The sequence below is a fragment of the Hemiscyllium ocellatum genome, chromosome 37 (genome assembly GCF_020745735.1).
Source record: "Hemiscyllium ocellatum isolate sHemOce1 chromosome 37, sHemOce1.pat.X.cur, whole genome shotgun sequence".
Classification (NCBI taxonomy): Eukaryota; Metazoa; Chordata; class Chondrichthyes; order Orectolobiformes; family Hemiscylliidae; genus Hemiscyllium; species Hemiscyllium ocellatum.
Genome location: NC_083437.1, coordinates 38,309,385 through 38,326,886, shown reverse-complemented (window position 1 = coordinate 38,326,886; position 17,502 = coordinate 38,309,385). Strand labels below are relative to the sequence as shown.

At 38.9% G+C, this 17,502-nt stretch overlaps 1 protein-coding gene across 5 annotated transcripts in view; it reads left to right on the top strand.

Annotated features, from left to right (window-relative positions):
* The window catches only part of rerea (arginine-glutamic acid dipeptide (RE) repeats a), a 575,418-nt gene that overhangs the window by 261,593 nt on the left and 296,323 nt on the right, over positions 1-17,502 (top strand). The gene's annotated exons all lie outside the window — the stretch shown is intronic.

Here is a 17,502-nt window from a genome sequence, read left to right as displayed (position 1 = left end):
TGAAGGTCATTGATGAAACATCTGAAGATGGTTGGGCCTAGGGCACTACCCTGAGGAATCTAGCAGAGATGTCCTGGTGTTTAGTTGCCTGACCTTAAACATCTACAATCATCTTGTGTACCAGATATGACTCCAATGAGCAGAGGTTTTCCCCTTATTTCGATTGGCTCCAGTTTTACTGGGGATCCTTTGTGCCACATACTACGTGTCTGAATAATTTTAAATTGGTTGTCAGTGCAATTCTGACCACACTCTGAATTATTTAGCAAATATTATTCAGTTGCCGAATTGGTGGTATCCAGTACTGGACAATATTTTAAGTTTTACAATCACTTGCGAATGAGTATGTTTCTGTATCTGGCCTGTTGCAAGCAGCCGAGAAGCAAGTTGTCCAGTAGGTTGTTATTTTAGGAAGGAGATTATTAAACCAGAGAGGGTTCAGAAAAGATTTATCAGGATGTTGATGGGAATGAAGGATTGACTCATAAAAATAGGCTGGATAGGCTAGGACCCTTTTCCACTGGAGTATAGGAGGTTGAGTTTGACCTTGTAGAGGTTTATAAAATAATGAGGGAAAGAGATGAGGTATTTTCCCTAAGGTGGGGGAGTTCAAAATTTGGGACCCTATTTTTAAAGTGAGAAGAAAAGATTTAAAAAAAGACGCGTGGGGAACGTTTGTTTACACAGAGTGCTTAGTAGGTGGAATGAACTGCAGAGGAAGTGGTGGATGCAGGTACAGTTATAATGTTTAAAAGACATTTAGATAAGTACATGAACAGGAACAGTTTGGAGGGATAGGGGCCAAATGTGTACAGGTAGGACTAATTTAGTTTGGGAACGTGGTGAACATGGACCAGTTGGACCGAAGGATCTGTTTCATGCTGTATGACTCTCTAAAGGTAAATTTTTCATATTGAATTCTAGGTTTGATTTTAAGAAACCCTTCATTTGTGATAAGGTAGTTTATGAAAGCAAACATGGCTATAAGATGTTTCACTGTTGGCCTGAGGGAAGAGAAGGAGATTATTTGAGTTGGAGTACAGGCTTCTGATCACCATCTAATTGCCTTGTAGGAAAGTGTGTGAATGTAAATGTTAGTTAAAGGTTGAATTGAGCTCAGCTGTGAATACCTCCCTGCCCACCTGCCCTGTCTTCCCTTATGGCTGAAACTGCATCATGTGAAGAATGTCTCTTCCAGTGCCACGTCCAAATATCTAATCAGACCTATGAGTGGTAAAATTGGAGGGGGGTTGGGAGGGAAAAATCCAATACATTATGGATGGAGGACCCTTTTTGATTGATGTAAAAGACAGAAAACCGAAGCAAAAGTGGCTGTGTGAAATGAAGGCAGGCCTGAAGCATGACTGGTTAAGAAGGTATTGTTTGATTAACTTGTTTTTGTTTGCTTTATTTAGATTTTTAGTACCATCCAATGCAGGCCCATGGCTAAAGAAGTATTATAATTTGGAACTGTCAACTTTATTTTTTATTTACTACATAGTGACAAGAACTGTAGTGTTGGCCTTTTAACATTTCTTTATTTTGATCCTTTTTATCTAAGATTTTTTTTACCTAGATACCTTGTACCGAAGATGGCACCATGAATAGAGACTGTGAACTTTTCACTGTACTTCTGTATCCCTGTACTTGAATACATGTGGCAATAAAACAAAATTCTAATGCTATTTGACTTGGCGCGAAAGCAGGTTTTAGGGCTTTGATACCGCTGAGATGATGCCAACTTAACATCTTTTAGTTATGAGAAACAGGACAATGACGAATGATTTGGTGCAACCTGCATGTAAGATGATGCAGCTTTTAATATGCTTTCTGTGTTTCTATTCCACTTGAGAGCATTATCAGTGGAAGTGTAAAATAAGGGAAAGAGTTCAAGTGATACCCCTGCATTGATTAAGTATTTAGAATATTTAAATTTTATGAGCAAACTAAGCTGTGCAACACAGATGTTGTGAAGGCATTATTTTCATTAAGTTTTACACAGAGCATGTGCAAGCCAAAGCAAAGGACACTGTATCTTCAGTGCCTCTACAGGGAGTAATATCTAAATAAAAGAGATTGGTTCTAACATTTACATAGAAAGCAAATCATTTCCTGAACATCTGATAGGTTTGTGCAGTATGTTCCTGCCAGAGTCTGTCTGTCTGATGAATGTAATATGCATAGTCCCACGAAATAGCACAGTTGACAGATGGCCAAATTGCCTTCAAAGCTATTTGAGATTTTAAATATAAATAGTACAGGCAATAGCTGTGAGTGCATTGGCCAAACAAAGGACCTGCCCGCCCTCGTGTGAGCAGCATCTGCGGCTACTTGTTCCATTTTGTTAGTCATTGATCTGAAAAGATTGTTGTTGGGGAGTAACCGTAGAAAGGATTTCACCTCAAATGCTTTTTGGGAGCAGCTGTGATTTTGCATTTTGCCAAATGTCTTGTGACAATAAAACTTACTGCAATGTGTTATTTTCTACAGTTAAGTTAAATCTAGGCAAAGAAAGAAAGTGAATAAAATGTTTTGAGTTGCTTTATTAAAACAAAGTATCTTATCAGATGGTTAAATTGATATTATATGTGTTTGAAGTAAACGGTATCACCTAGAATACCTTGTGAAATAAAGCATATTATACTATGTAACATTAGTTTCTTGCCTGAGATTGATTTTCTGTTAATTTTCTGTTTAAAGACCTCTGAGATAGGCTTTGTTCTGCAGAGACTGAGAAATATCAGGCGCTTCATCCAGTACTGTCCTGACTAATGACTCCCACTCTCTCTCCTTTTCTTGCTATTTTCTTCTATGTTCTACTTCCCTTTTTCTTTCTGTCCTTTTTCTTTCCGTGATTGTTTATATCTGTTAGTTATGTTCTCATTTTACTATAGTTTTTGTGTTAGATTTGCATAATTATGCTCTCCTGTGTTTTTCAAAATCTCCTGGTGTGTGAAAGGGTTTATTTTCTTATAGGCTGTTCGTAAGTATATCAACTGGTAATACTTTCGCTCATGTGCATTAATTATTTAAGTGGTTGGTATTAAAGTTGATCTTGATAAATTGTGGTTAGCATTTTTCTTGTATTCTGGCAAATGCAGTTTCTTGTTTATCTCTTTGACCAACACTAAAGACCTGTAAGAGCAAAAAAACCCTCCAATTGTCAACCTGTTTACTGTTCTTTTATGAATTGTCTTGAATGTACATTAAATTTCCTGTATTTATTTCTTGACAATTTAAGACTTTTCAGTGAGTTAACATCAATTAAAGAAGCATTGTATTTATTTCTGATGGTTATTTTTCAGTTTCAATCCTTATGACTTCCAATATCTCTAATGATAAAGTTAGCATTAAGGCACTTTACCTGAATACTCATAGCATTTGTAACAAAGCAGATGAACTAATGGCACAGATCATAGTGAATGATTATGATGAGGTAGGCATCACATAGACGTGGCTACAGGGGGGTCAGGACTGGCAGTTAAACCTCCAAGGATTTTCAACTTATCGAAAAGACAGGGAGGTGGGCAGAGGGGGTGGGGTTGCCTTGTTAGTTAAGAACAAAATTAAATCTATGGCACTGAATGACATAGCGTTGGATGTGTGGAGTCTGTATGGGTGGAATTGAGGAACCACAAAGGCAAAAAAAAAACCATAATGGGAGTTATGTACAGACCTCCTAATAGTGGTCAGGACCAGGGGCGCAACGTGTACCGGGAAATAGAGAAGGCATGTCAGAAAGGCAAGGTCACAGTGATCATGGGAGACTTCAATATGCAGCTGGATTGGGTAAATAATGTTGTCAGTGGATCCAAAGAAAGGAAATTCATGGAATGGTTACAGGATGGCGTTTTGGAACAGCTTGTCATGGAGCCCACAAGGGAGCAGGCTATTCTGGACCTAGTGCTATGTAATGAACCAGAGTTTATAAAAAATCTTAAAGTAAGGGAACACTTAGGAAGCAGCAATCATAATATGGTAGAATTCAGTCTGCAGTTTGAAAGAGAGAAGGCAAAATCGGATATAATGGTGTTACAGTTAAATAAAGGTAATTATGAGGGCATGAGAGAGGAACTGACAAAAATAGACTGGAAGCAGAGCCTAGCGGGGAGGACAATAGAGCAAAAATGGCAGGAGTTTGTGGGTATAATTGAGGACACTGTACAGAGTTCATCCCCAAGAAAAGAAAGATTATCCGGGGAGGGATTCGACAGCCATGGCTGACAAAGGAAGTCAGGAAATGTATTAATGAGAAAGAGAGATCCTATAAAGTAGCCAAGAACACTGGGAAATCAGAAGATTGGGAAGGCTACAAAAACAAACAGAGGATAACAAAGAGAGAAATAAGGAAGGAGAGGATCAAATATGAAGGTAGGCTCGCCAGTAATATTAGAAATGATAGAAAAAGTTTCTTTCAATACTTTAGAAACAAGCAACAGGCAAAAATGGACATTGGGCCACTTCAAACTGATGCTGGAAGTCTAGTGATGGGAGATAAGGAAATAGCAGGAGAACTTAATAAGTACTTTGCGTCAGTCTTCACAGTGGAAGACATGATTAATATCCCAACAATTAAAGGGAGCCGGGGGCTGAGTTGAATATGGTTGCCATTACAAAAGGAAAAGTGCTAGAAAAGCTAAAAGGTCTTAAAATTGATAACTATCCTGGCCCCGATGGGATACATCCTAGAGTTCTGAGAGAGGTGGCTGAGGAAATAGCGGAGGAATTGGTTGAGATCTTTCAAAAGTCACTGGAGTCAGGGAAAGTCCCGGATAATTGGAAGATTGCTATTGTAACCTCCTTGTTCAAGAAAGGATCAAGACAAAAGATGGAAAATTATAGGCCAATTAGCCTAACCTCAGTTAAGAATGAGGTTTCTAAATTATTGGAAGAGCAGAGTCTGATTAGAACAAGTCAACATGGATTTAGTAAGGGGAGGTCGTGTCTGACAAACCTGTTGGAATTCTTTGAAGAGGTGTCAAGTAGGTTAGACCAGGGAAACCCAGTGGTCTAGACTTCCAAAAGGCCTTTGATAAGGTGCCACACGGGAGGCTGCTGAGCAAGGTGAGGGCCCATGGGGTTCGAGGTGAGCCACTGGTATGGATTGAGGATTGGCTGCCTGACAGAAGGCAGAGAGTGGGGATAAAAGATTCTTTTTCGGAATGGCAGCCGGTGACAAGCGGTGTCCTGCAGGGTTCGGTGTTGGGGCCGCAGCTGTTCACATTATATATTAATGATCTGGAAGAAGGGACTGGGGGCATTCTAGCGAAGTTTGCCGATGATACGAAGTTAGGTGGACAGGCAGGTAGTACTGAGGAAGTGGGGAGGCTGCAGAAGGATCTAGATAGTTTGGGAGAGTGGTCCCGGAAATGGCTGATGGAATTCAACATGAGCAAATGCGAGGTCTTGCACTTTGGAAAAAAGAATACAAGCATAGACTACTTTTCAAAATGGTAAGAAAATTCGTAAAGCCAAAGTACAAAGGGATCTGGGAGTGCTAGGCGAAGATTCTCTAAAGGTAAACATGCAGGTTGAGTCCGTGATTAAGAAAACAAATGCAATATTGTCATTTATCTCAAGAGGGTTGGAATATAAAAGCACTGTTGTGCTACTGAGACTTTAAAAAGTTCTGGTTAGGCCCCATTTGGAGTACTGTGTCCAGTTTTGGTCCCCACACCTCAGGAAGCACATACTGGCACTAGAGCGTGTCCAATGGAGATTCACACGGATCTCTGGAATGGTAAGTCTAACATACGAGGAACGGCTGAGGATCCTGGGATTATATTCATTGGAGTTTAGAAAATTGAGGGGAGATTTAATAGAAACTTACAAGATAATACATGGCTTGGAAAGGGTGGATGCTAGGAAATTGTTTCCGTTAGGCGAGGAGACTAGGACCCGTGGACACAGCCTCAGAATTAGAGGGGGTCAATTCAGAACAGAAATGCGGAGACATTTCTTCGGCCAGAGAGTGGTGGGCCTGTGGAATTCATTGTCGCAGAGTGCAGTGGAAGCCGGGACGGTAAATGTCTTCAAGGCAGAGATTGATAAATTCTTGATGTCACAAGGAATTAAGGGCGACGGGGAAAATGCGGGTAAGTGGAGTTGAAATGCCCATCAGCCATGATTGAATGGCGGAGTGGACTCGATGGGCCGAATGGCCTTCCTTCCACTCCTATGTCTTATGGTCTTAAGTCTGTGATGCTGTCAACACTAAAGGCCATTTTTAGTACTTTGCCTGCCTTAAAGATATTGTATAGCTTCCTGGTTTACTAAACTAAGTGCTTTTTGTAGGACCTCTGAAACAAGTTAAACAGAGATATACACTTAAGATTGAGACCAGTACTGTGCTCTGAAAGTTCTGTTTTAGAACTGATAACCCATACATAAATTTGACTACTGGCATCAGGACCCACTAAATGGTTCTGTCATCACTGCCCTTGCAGGGTTGCAAGGGTATGCAATCCTTTTGCCAACTGCCTGAATACTGATACGCTCTCAGCCATGATAAATCTACTTTTTCATACAGCTATCTGAAAATTGGCTTGTATACTGCATCCTCCAATATTCTTGTCTTTGGGAAGAAATATGAAATCCTGGTTGTTGACTGTCTTATTGTCGAAGAATAAAATTGTTATTTGTGCTACTTCATTTTTCTACATTTCTTAAATTAACTGATAGGTTGTGGGGTTCACCAGCTGGGCAAGCAATTAATGCCTCTCTCAAATGATCTTGATTTTAACCCAGCGACAGTGAAGGAACGGCAATATAGTTCCAAGTCACGATGGTGTGTGGTTTGGAGACAAATTTGCAGGTGGTGATTCCCTGTATCTTCTGCTCTTATCCTTCTAAAGGATTTGAGGTGTTAGGAAAGTTCTATCTAAGGAGCTGGTGAATTCCTGCAATACACACTGCTACTGACATTTGTTGGTAGAGGGAGTGAATGATTCAGGATTAAGTGGGCTCCTTTTCCCTGGATTGTGTCAAGCTTCTTGTATTAGATTAGATTACTTACAGTGTGGAAACAGGCCCTTCGGCCCAACAAGACCACACCGACCCGCCAAAGCGCAACCCACCCATACCCCTACACCTAACACTACGGGCAATTTAGCATGGCCAATTCACCTAACCTGCACATTTTTGGACTGTGGGAGGAAACCGGAGCACCTGGAGGAAACCCACGCAGACACGGGGAGAATGTGCAAACTCCACACAGTCAGTCGCCTGAGTCGGGAATTGAACCCGGGTCTCTGGCGCTGTGAGGCAGCAGTGCTAACCACTGTGCCATTGTGCCACCCACATTGTTGGAGTTGCACTCATTCAGGCAAATGGGAAGTATTCCATCACACTCCTAACTTGTGCCTTTGCTGGACAGCCTTTGAAGAGTCAGGAGGTGAGTTGCTCTTTGCAGGATTCCAAGCCTTTGTCCTGTTTTTGTAGCCACTCTATTTATTTGGCTTGTTCAGTATCTGGATGTTGGTAATGCCAATATGTTAGCAGTGGCGATGCCATGTAATGTCAAAGGTTGTTGGTTAGATTCATTTTTGTTGGAGATGGTCAGTGGCTTGTGTGGAAAGACCGTTACTTGCTGCTTGTCAGTGAAGCCTGGGTATTGTCCAGATCTTGCTGTTCCAGTATCTCAGGAATCATAAATGGGGCTGAACATTATGCAAATGTCTCCACTTCTGATCCTCTGATGAAAAGAAGATAATTGATAAAGCAGCTGAAAGTGGATGGGCCTGGGGCAGTAACCCGAGGAGCTCCTGCAGAGATAAGAATGTAGAAGGCACACTTCATAAGTTTGCGGATAGCACCAAAATTGGTGGCACTGTAGACAGTGAAGCAGATTTTCTAAGATTACAAAGAGATCTTAATCAAATGAGTCAATGGGCTGAAAAAAGGTAGATGGGAGTTCAGATTGGATAAATGTGAGGTATTGCATTTTTGACACAAGGAATACTGGTAGAGTTTATACAATTAATGGTAGGGCCTTGGGTAGTATTGTAAAACAGAGGGGCCTAGGGGGTGCAGATACTTAATTCCTTGAAGTTTGTGTCACATGTAGACGAGGTAGTTGAAAATCATTTGGGACACTTGTGTTCATTTTTCAGTCCTTTCAGTACAGCAGTTGGCAAGTCATGTTGTACAGGAAATTGGTGAGGCCTCACCTGGAATACTATGTCCAGTTCTGGCCGCTTGGTTGTAGGAGGGATATTATCAAGTTGGAGAGAGTTTGGAAGAGATTTACCAGGATGGTTGCTGGGTATAGAAGGTTTGAGTTATAAAGAAAGGCTGGATAGGCTGGGATTTTATTTTACTGGTATGTAATGGATTGAGAGGTGATCTGATACGAGTTTATAAAATAATGAGAGGTACAGTTAGAGTTAATGGTACTTATCTGTTCCCTGGGTTGGGGGATTTCAAGACTAGGGGGCACATTCTAAAGGTAAGAGAAGAGAGATTTAAAAAGACATGAGGCAAATTTTTTACACAGGGTGGTTCGTGTATGGGATGAACTTCCTGAGGAAGTGGTAGCTACAGGGACAGTTACAGCACTTAAAAGACATTTGGATAGAAACATGATTAGCAAAGGTTTGGAGGGATATGGGCCAGGAGCAGGCAGGTGGGACTAGTTTGGTTTGGGATTATGTTCAGCATTGACTGGTTGGACCGAAGGGTCTGTTTTGGCATTGTAATATTCTACAGCTCTGTCCTGTCCCCCTTACTGTCCGAACCTGAAGGTCTTTTCTGTCGCTGAACTCCATTTTGATGTTGCAGCTGTTTGCTCACATGTACAGTGTGCATTTTGCTATGATGCAACAAGATAGAAGATATGGAACCATGCCTGTGCTCTTTTCTCAGTGAGCATGCAGGCGTAGTTGCCCCTGCCTATGTTCATGAAAACTGAGTGTTAATGTTGATTAATGTTTTTTTCACTGGCGCAGACTCCAATCGGCTAAAGGGCTGGGCTGTGCTGTAGAACTCCGACTCTAAGTCATGGGCATCATGATGGTTTGAGGAAGCAATCACATTATGCGAATACTAAGTAGTTATCTTAGGTGGAATGAAGGAGAAAGTCAGATGATCTACCTTGCCATGTTAAACTTCAATATTCTGATGGAAATACCTTCATATCTCTTTCTGCTTATGTTTAATATGATTAATAGTCATTTTGAAAAATACACTTTCGAAGCTTTTCACTTTGCATTAATAAGGACAGTTTGTAATCAATAAAAATGAAGAGGAAGAAATATTTATTTGGTATGAGAGGTCAATGCTGGTTGGTGGACTGTTGGACTCTCATTGGCAGAGGTATTGCAAATGTATTGGTTGGTTATTATTTTAGTGTTTCCTAATTTCTTTTGTGGAACAGAAAAAATAAAAATGTATATAAAACAGTAAAAGGGCCTTTGCTTTTGGAGCATAAAGGGAAAATAAATCAACGAATTGTGTCAATTAACGTCAAAAAGTGAGTTTTCACTCGAGAATAAAAGGTGCTGGAAAAATGCAAAAGGTCAGGTAGCATCTGTGAAAAGAAACTATTACTGTTTTGGATCAAACGGATATTTAAGAGTTTTTAAGTCAGTGGACGTGGGACCGGGGTCAGGAAGAACAAAGCCGAATGCCTGTGATACAATGATAGAAAGGTTGCGTGATAAAAACAGTCAAAAAGTATGTAAATGGATATGTGAGGATATTAAAGTTGGAGATGGTTGGTGATGTTGGAAATGTGGCAGTGGAAGTGACTTTTAGATGTTTTATCAAATGCAGGAAGGGAAATTGAAATCAAAGAAGGTGAATAATGTTGAAGCACCAAACTGAAATCCCTTTGTAGAGGAGAGCAAAACTTAAAGGTTGGCATTCCTAGACAATAGGTGTTGTTAAATAATTGGCAGTGAACTAAATGCTAATGCAAAAGCAAAATCTGAAATTAGAAGAAAAAAACTCATCTGGGTAGGCACTATTTGTGGAGAAAGAGTTAGTGCTTCAGGCTGATAACCTTTGAACAAAAGTGAAGAAAAATAGAATTGCTAGAGCTTTTAAATGTGTAGAATGGAGAGGAAGCAGGAGTAATGAAGGGGAACGAAGCTCTGTGTCAGGCTTTCTTCCTATTAGTTATCTTGGTTTTCTCTTGAGTTATGTGTAGGTGATGCTTTGGTTCAAAGAATGAATCTGAACTGGACAGTGTTCATAAAGATATTGCACTTCTGGATTTTTAGTTTATGCTTTCAACCCTGTTGCAGATGCATTAACACTCTGAAGAAATTACAAATTTCCTCATGCCTATAGAAACGCAGGAGACTTGAAAAAAGCAGCAACTATTGAATATTTTAATGTATTTAAAGCTTCATGGTCTTGGAATTTTTTTATTAATTAAAATAATAAACTTTTATGAGGAAAACTGATTTAACAATTAACTCTATTTTGAAGCTGTAAAATTTCAAAATGAATTTGATCTTTACAATGTGCCATGTTTGTACCAATCTCAACTGAATGTAAGGAGGCTTACTTTTAACTTTGATGAATAAAATGTAGTGACATCTTTTTGGGAAAATAATTCTTCACATCGATCACAGAGGTTTTGTGATCTTAAAGTCAGCTTACATTTGAGAAAAAATGGCTTAAAACTGCTGAACACTGACCTTTTTTAACGAGTTGACATTAGTACAACTTATCAATGAAATTGGCTGCATATTTAATGTTATTTTGATCTTCAAATCAGCAAGAACTCATTACTTAAATGAGTACTTGTGAAATAACTGAACAGTTTAGGCTATTCAGCTATGATAGGTCATGTTCCAGTACTGCTCCTGTTGAATGGATTGCCTATTAGGTGAAATTAGCTTTCAAATTTTGAATTAGAAGTTTTAATTTTTCTCATATTCCCCCTTTTTAAAGAGAATACACTCATGAATCATTACTAATATATTGATAGAAAATAGATAATAACAGGTCTGAAACATCAGTGCAGAAGAAAGTAAATGTTAGTATATGCTAAAGCTTGCATGAAATATTTAAGACCAAAGACTTGAATTCAAAATTGCTTTTAATGCCAAGCTTTTGCAAGAACAAAGCATGCTTTGAGCACTGATGTTGGCTAAAGGTTTAACATTTGAGAGTATCTGTATTTATCCAGATTCATACTGTGCAGATATAATCTCATTCTTGCATTTAAAACAAGACACAGTTTATTTGATTTCTTGTCGTGAAGATTTTAGAGAAAATTCTCAAACTCCTCCCCCACAGCTTGTTTTAAAATTAAGGAATGGCTTAATTATGGTCCATGTTAGTATCATTATTGTGAATATGTGGCCTTAACCTCATTTTAAGCTGGTCCAGAATACTTCATTTCATCGTAAGAAAATGCAGAACAGACACATTCATAAAACATTTAAAAGCAGTGTTGTGAAATTTGATTGTGAAGTGTTACACGTCATTGATGTTTACCCCGCTGTGTCACATAGTTAAGATGTAGATTTGCACACTATGCCATGTGGTTTCTGTTGTGCTAACACTAGGAAAGAGGAAGACAAAACCTGTTGTTTCGCTGCAAAACTGGAGATAAAAGCAGATGGTACCTCAGCAGTGTAAGTTGTATATCCTCCTGGAAGTGACATTGGTGAAAGGTTGGAAACATTTGTTTGGTCTTTTGGCTGATTGGATTGGGCTGGTGGCGACGTGACTCTATTTGGGGCAGATGAACTAAAAAGGTAATTTCTGAATACATCTGTTGACAGTACCCCAATGTTATGAGGTCAGGCAGAATAGCATATTTTGCAACAACCCAATGTGAATATGCTTCTCTTGAGCAAATTGCAAGTATCATTTCAGTGTGTAATGCAAATATGAGTTCCCTTTTAATTTTCTCTTATTTTAATACTGGCTATCAACAAACTATGTGTGCCCCCAGAATATGAGTGACAACATTTAAGCCAATAGCTGGTCAGTGATGTGCAGTTGCTCCTTCTCCCTCTAATGTCTCCCTGTAACCCTCAGTTTGACATAAATGGTATTATGCTTTACCTTTAGGTTGTCTCGTGTGTACATTCAGATGTTGAATTGATGGATGCCTGACTCTGAATTTACTTTGTGAAACTGGCTGGCCCTGAAGGTTAACTTCTGTATAGGTTCAGACAACTCTTGGTTTTCTGAGCAGGAAGAGATAGTTTATATAGCAAAAGAAGGCTGATACAGAGAGATTTATTCACATTTAACGGTTGAGTTTCTGTAATATAAAAGCACATTTCAATAAATCTTTTAATCTAAGACCGTACCTGCTTGTTTGCTATTTTTATTATCCCCAACTCAGAAGTTTGGTAGTTTATACTTTTTTTAGTCTGCATGTGATGGGCAGTAGGAAATAACTGTTTTGATTTCCCTCACCACATCATTGGACTTCAGAGATAACTTAATGAATGAAATTCTGTTGCAACATTAAATTTAGGTTTTGTTATGGTACAGAATACGTGAAAATATTGTGGTTTGTGGTTTCCATGGTGATTGGTATTATTTTGGGTCCAAAAATTTCCTATTTACATATTAACCATTAAGTTATTTAGAGCTAAAGTATCGCCCTTAATTTTTCAATTCTGAAGTACTTGCCAGAATAATTTTAAAATGGAAAATCTGCTGTCATTTCTCCTATAATTACTGTGGCAAAGTTGGTAATGCTGGACCTGTTTACAGTTTCAGAACTGTCAGACATGTGGCTGTGATTTAGCATCACAGGTGACTATCAGATCTTTCTGTCTTTGTTACATCCACATGAGCTAGAGCCCCAAAGGTAAACCTATACATGAAACATTGCTGGAGAGCAATTGCTTTAGAACTAAAAAAAAACGCTGTGGTGTCATTCAGTGTTAGCATCTGGACTCAACTTTGTCTGAAATTAACATACAGACTGATATTGACGAATTTCTTTAAATTGTCATAAATCATTTTGAATTATTTTATACACCAAACTCAATTTTAAAAAAAACTCTCCTTTTTATGTTCGCTCTTACTACTTCATTCATTCACAATGTAGGCTTAAAAGTATAATCGTTTCCATCAAAGAACTGGGTTCTATAACATTCTCAAGAGAATCAGAATAGTTATAGCACAGAAGGAGGCGATTCATCCCTTCAGCTTTCCTGATATCCAGTATTGGATGAATAGAAACTTGCTCCCCCCTTCTAGAGGAAAGTCCGTGTTTCTGGTCTCTTGCAGAAACCTAGTTCCCTGCTGCTGTTTTCGTTTTTAGTAACTACTTTAAGCTGAGTAAGACTGTTTGCAACCTTGCAGTTGTGTGAGTCTGAAATTCATTTCAAACCACACACTTGCACCGCCATCAAGATTGCTTATGCCACCATAGTTCAACTCTGCCTTTGCATCTTAGCTCACCTACTACTGAAACCCTTGTCCATTTCACTTGATGTATTTATTTCAATGCTTCTGTAGCAGGCTAACAGGATGTATATAAGCTTGTGCTTGAAGGTGAAAATTTTATATTCCTGAGGCTTGTTAGTCTGTTGATTTCACGTCTCCACAAGACACTGAGGTAGATTCTTGATTGACAAGGTTATAAAATAAGGGGTAGATGGGAGAGTAGAGACCTCGTGCAAATTAGCCATGGTCTTATTAAATGACAGCAGGATTGAGGAACTAAATGTCTTATTCCTCTTATTCCTTTATCTTAACGTGCTTCAAATCTCTATCAACCCTGTGCTGATTAACTTTAACTAATTCCTGGTCCAACAGAATCTCAATTTAAAATTCTCATCCTTGTTTTCAAATCCCTCCAAATTGCTTGCCCTTATTTATGTAACCTTTTTCAGTTCTACCGGTTTGCAAGATCTCTGCCCCAACCCGCTTTGGCCTTTGCATATCCCTGTTTTTAACCACCATCGTTGGCATCTGCTTTATCCAAAATATTGGAATTTCTTTTAAGATATTTCTTGAAAATCTACTACATTGATCAAACCATTAGGCACCTGTCTTGCAATGTCCTCCTGTGATTTGGTGGTTTCACTGTCATTGCTCTTATTCAGTGCCTTGAGCATTTTATGAGATTAAATGCACTTCTATAAGCTGTTGTTGAAATTGAGCACCCTGTCTTGCTGTGTTGAAATTGGAATATTGAATGCCCACTGGTTTGTTCTCATGAATCTTTATCCAGCTTAATGTAAAACAGTTCCAGTGCTTTGCTTGAATGTGGATTTTAGGAAACAACACCAAAGGTGAAATTCACACTGGTGCGAGTGTTAACTTCATAGTATTGAGAGAGACTGGTTCCACTTATTAGGGTCTTTGGTGTCTATTAGCAGTTTGGATAAGTTGCTGTTGAGCAAATGGTTCTGGATTTTAAGTGAACATTGTGCCAAGAAGTCCCCTTTGGTAAACCAAATAACATCCTATTCTTTTCTCCTTTAGATTTTTTAGATAGAGATATTTATTTTCATCATTACAGTGTTTGCTAAGGTGGGCATTCGGTGACTGAGGCTGATCTGTGCTCAGGTGGTTCTGCTGCATATAGGGCAGCATGCCACAGAGGATTAAAATTTGGAAAGTTGCTTGCTCAGGATGAGCCCTCAAAATGCTTTCTTTCAGTCTCCTATATCTGGTTGCTTTTGAAGGAAGCCATACCATTTTTAATTTGGTTGCACCAGGTGCAGCGATCTTACACATGCATCTCCCAGGACTTGAAGCCAAGACCAAAGTTCAAAATTGAAGTCTTCAAAGTGTCCTTTAATTATCAAGAATTGAAACACTTGAGCTCTCCATCATACACCTTCAACATCTAAGCAACTTTAACATATGGATATCCAATTTCCCGTCTTAATGTTACACTTCCCAACCCTGAATGTGGACAGAAGTGGGAAGATTGTGCATACTATGCAGGCAGTTTATTGTCATATCATGCATATAAATGCATCCAGTACTATTACAGAAGTTCAGGCTGTTACAAAATTTCACATTCCTAGATTAGTAATTTCATGTTTGTGGGAAGTGAAGTACATGCTGGGATTAAAAAAAAACTCTATACTATTTAATCTTTCATCTTGTAATTCAGTCTGAAATTCATGTTTTGACTTATAAACACATTTTGGTTGCTTTGAAAATAATCCTAAGTTGCCAACACTTTTAAGATTCATTGTCAGGATGTGGACATTGCTGGTAATGCTAGCATTTGTTGGCCATCTGCAATTGTTGTCTAGCTGTTGATAAGCCATCTTGAACCCCTGGACGTTGTGTAGTGAAAATATTACAGTGATATTCTTCTGTATTAAGAAATAATAACAATTGTACTGTCATAAATGTAAAGATTTCAGTCCAAAGCCAAAATTGCGTGAACAATTCAGTAATAGAAGTTAGTAGCTCTGTAAAATTGTCTTTCATAATATGCACGTGATGATGGGAATAAAAATTCCTTCACATTATCTTGATGAATATTAAATGTGATCACTCATTAACCCCTTACTGCCATTTTATATTGAAATTATATCAAATGCAAAAATATTTGTGCTCATTTGTTCTTCCTGGAGTAATCATGGGAAAAACGTGGCAACATAATACAACCCCCACCCCAACGCACCTCAAAGCAACTTTTACCAAGGAGTGTGCATTACCAATGCATCCACTATTAAAGATAGCCATTGGGGGATCCTTTATGTATTCACAGAGTTGCCTGAATGGCCCTGCACACATGTGAAGGGAAACCTAAAAGGTAGAAACAGCTGTGGGCCATTTGGTGCATCAAGCCCTTTCAACATGATCATGGCTGATCCCTGTACCTTAGCACCATACTCCCCATTCTCACCCCATTTCTCTTGACACCCTTTGCCTCTAGAAATCTGTGTGGCCTCTGATTATAGGTGGCCAACAAAGTGCTTGACTGGACTGATCACAGGACTGTTCAGTATGTACAGTTCCTTGGCACCCTATTCCAGCCTGCCACATTGCATTTGAATGAATCACTCTAATTCTGCACATGCGTGTTGGGTGCTCCATCTAGTGGCAGCGTTGGACTTAAACGCAGCTTTTTGCGAAAGCATTGCAACTTATTGCTTTGACTTCATGCCTAACGTTTTAACTAAGGAATGCTGGAAGAAATTACATTCATTTGTCTCTTCTCGTTGCAATACTTACTTTACTTTGCAAGACTTCGGTGCTCTCAGTAACCATCAAGGTCAATTTCCTGAGTTGCCAACATCATTCCAGTTGCTGCTGGCTGCACTCTATAACATTAAATCATAGGAATGATAAATTGCTTGCAGCTTTCAAATTCAAACAAACTTGCTAAGGAACTTTTAGAACATACAACAGAACTATATCAGAAAAGAAACCCAAGATTCCAGTTAGTTATGTTGCTTATTGTTGGCTTTTAAACTATTATTTGCTTCATAAGGTCATGAAAAGGACAGCTTTATTTTTAAAAAGCACAGATCGGAGCCATTACTTTAGATGTATGTTCTTAAAAACGGTAGTAACGAATTGTAAAAGTATTTCATAGCAACTAAATAAGTGTACCAAAGTTAGAAATTTGGTCAAGCTTTTGCTATGAAAAACCCATTTCCCCCATTCTGTTCATTATCTCTGAAAAGCTTTGGTTCATGCTGAAGTTCAAATTCATCAGCAACAACTTTGTATTTATGTGGTGCCACTTAAATATGGAAGATTTTCAAGGTATTTCACAAAAAGTATATATTATGAGAATTAACTGAGAAACTGTCACAGTCTTAAGTTTCAAGGAGAATCCTGGAAATTGAGTAGGCCTCAAATACTTTGTACCTGAAGTGAGGTAGTGACTGATATTTAACCCAATACAGGCAGTCATTAATAATGATTGGGTAAATGAGCTAAGTTCAATGGCCTTCCTTCATGACATTCAATGACATGACTATCTCTGAATGTTCCACTATCAGCATTCAACAGAAACTGAATTGGATCAACCACATTAATACTGCAACTACAAAAGCAGGTCAGAGGCTGGGAATTTTGTGGAGAGTTACATGCTTCCTGATTCCTGAAAGCCTGTCCATCATCTACGAGGCACGATCAGAACTGTGATGCAATATTTCTCCTTGCCTAACAACACTCAAGAAGCTTAACACCATCCAGGGCAAGTCAGTCCCCTTATTTAGTCACGTTAGATCACATGGGATTCAGGGAGAGCTTACCATTTGATACAAAATTGGCTTGATGGTAGGGGGCAGAGGTTGATGGAGGCTGTTTTTTTTTGGACTGGAGGCCTGTGACGAGTGATGTTCTGCAAGGACCGGTTCTTGGTCCACTGTTTGTCATTTAGATGGCACTTTAGGAGGCAAAGTTAGTAAGTTTGCAGATGACAGAAAAATTGGTAGTATAATGGATACTAAAGAAGGTTATTGAAGTTTACAAAGGGATCTTGATTAATTGGGCCAATGGGCTGACAAGTGGCAGGTGGAGTTTAATTTGAATAAGTGTGAGGTATTGCATTTTGGTAAAAAAGGGCAGGACTTATACAGTTACTGGTGAAGGCCT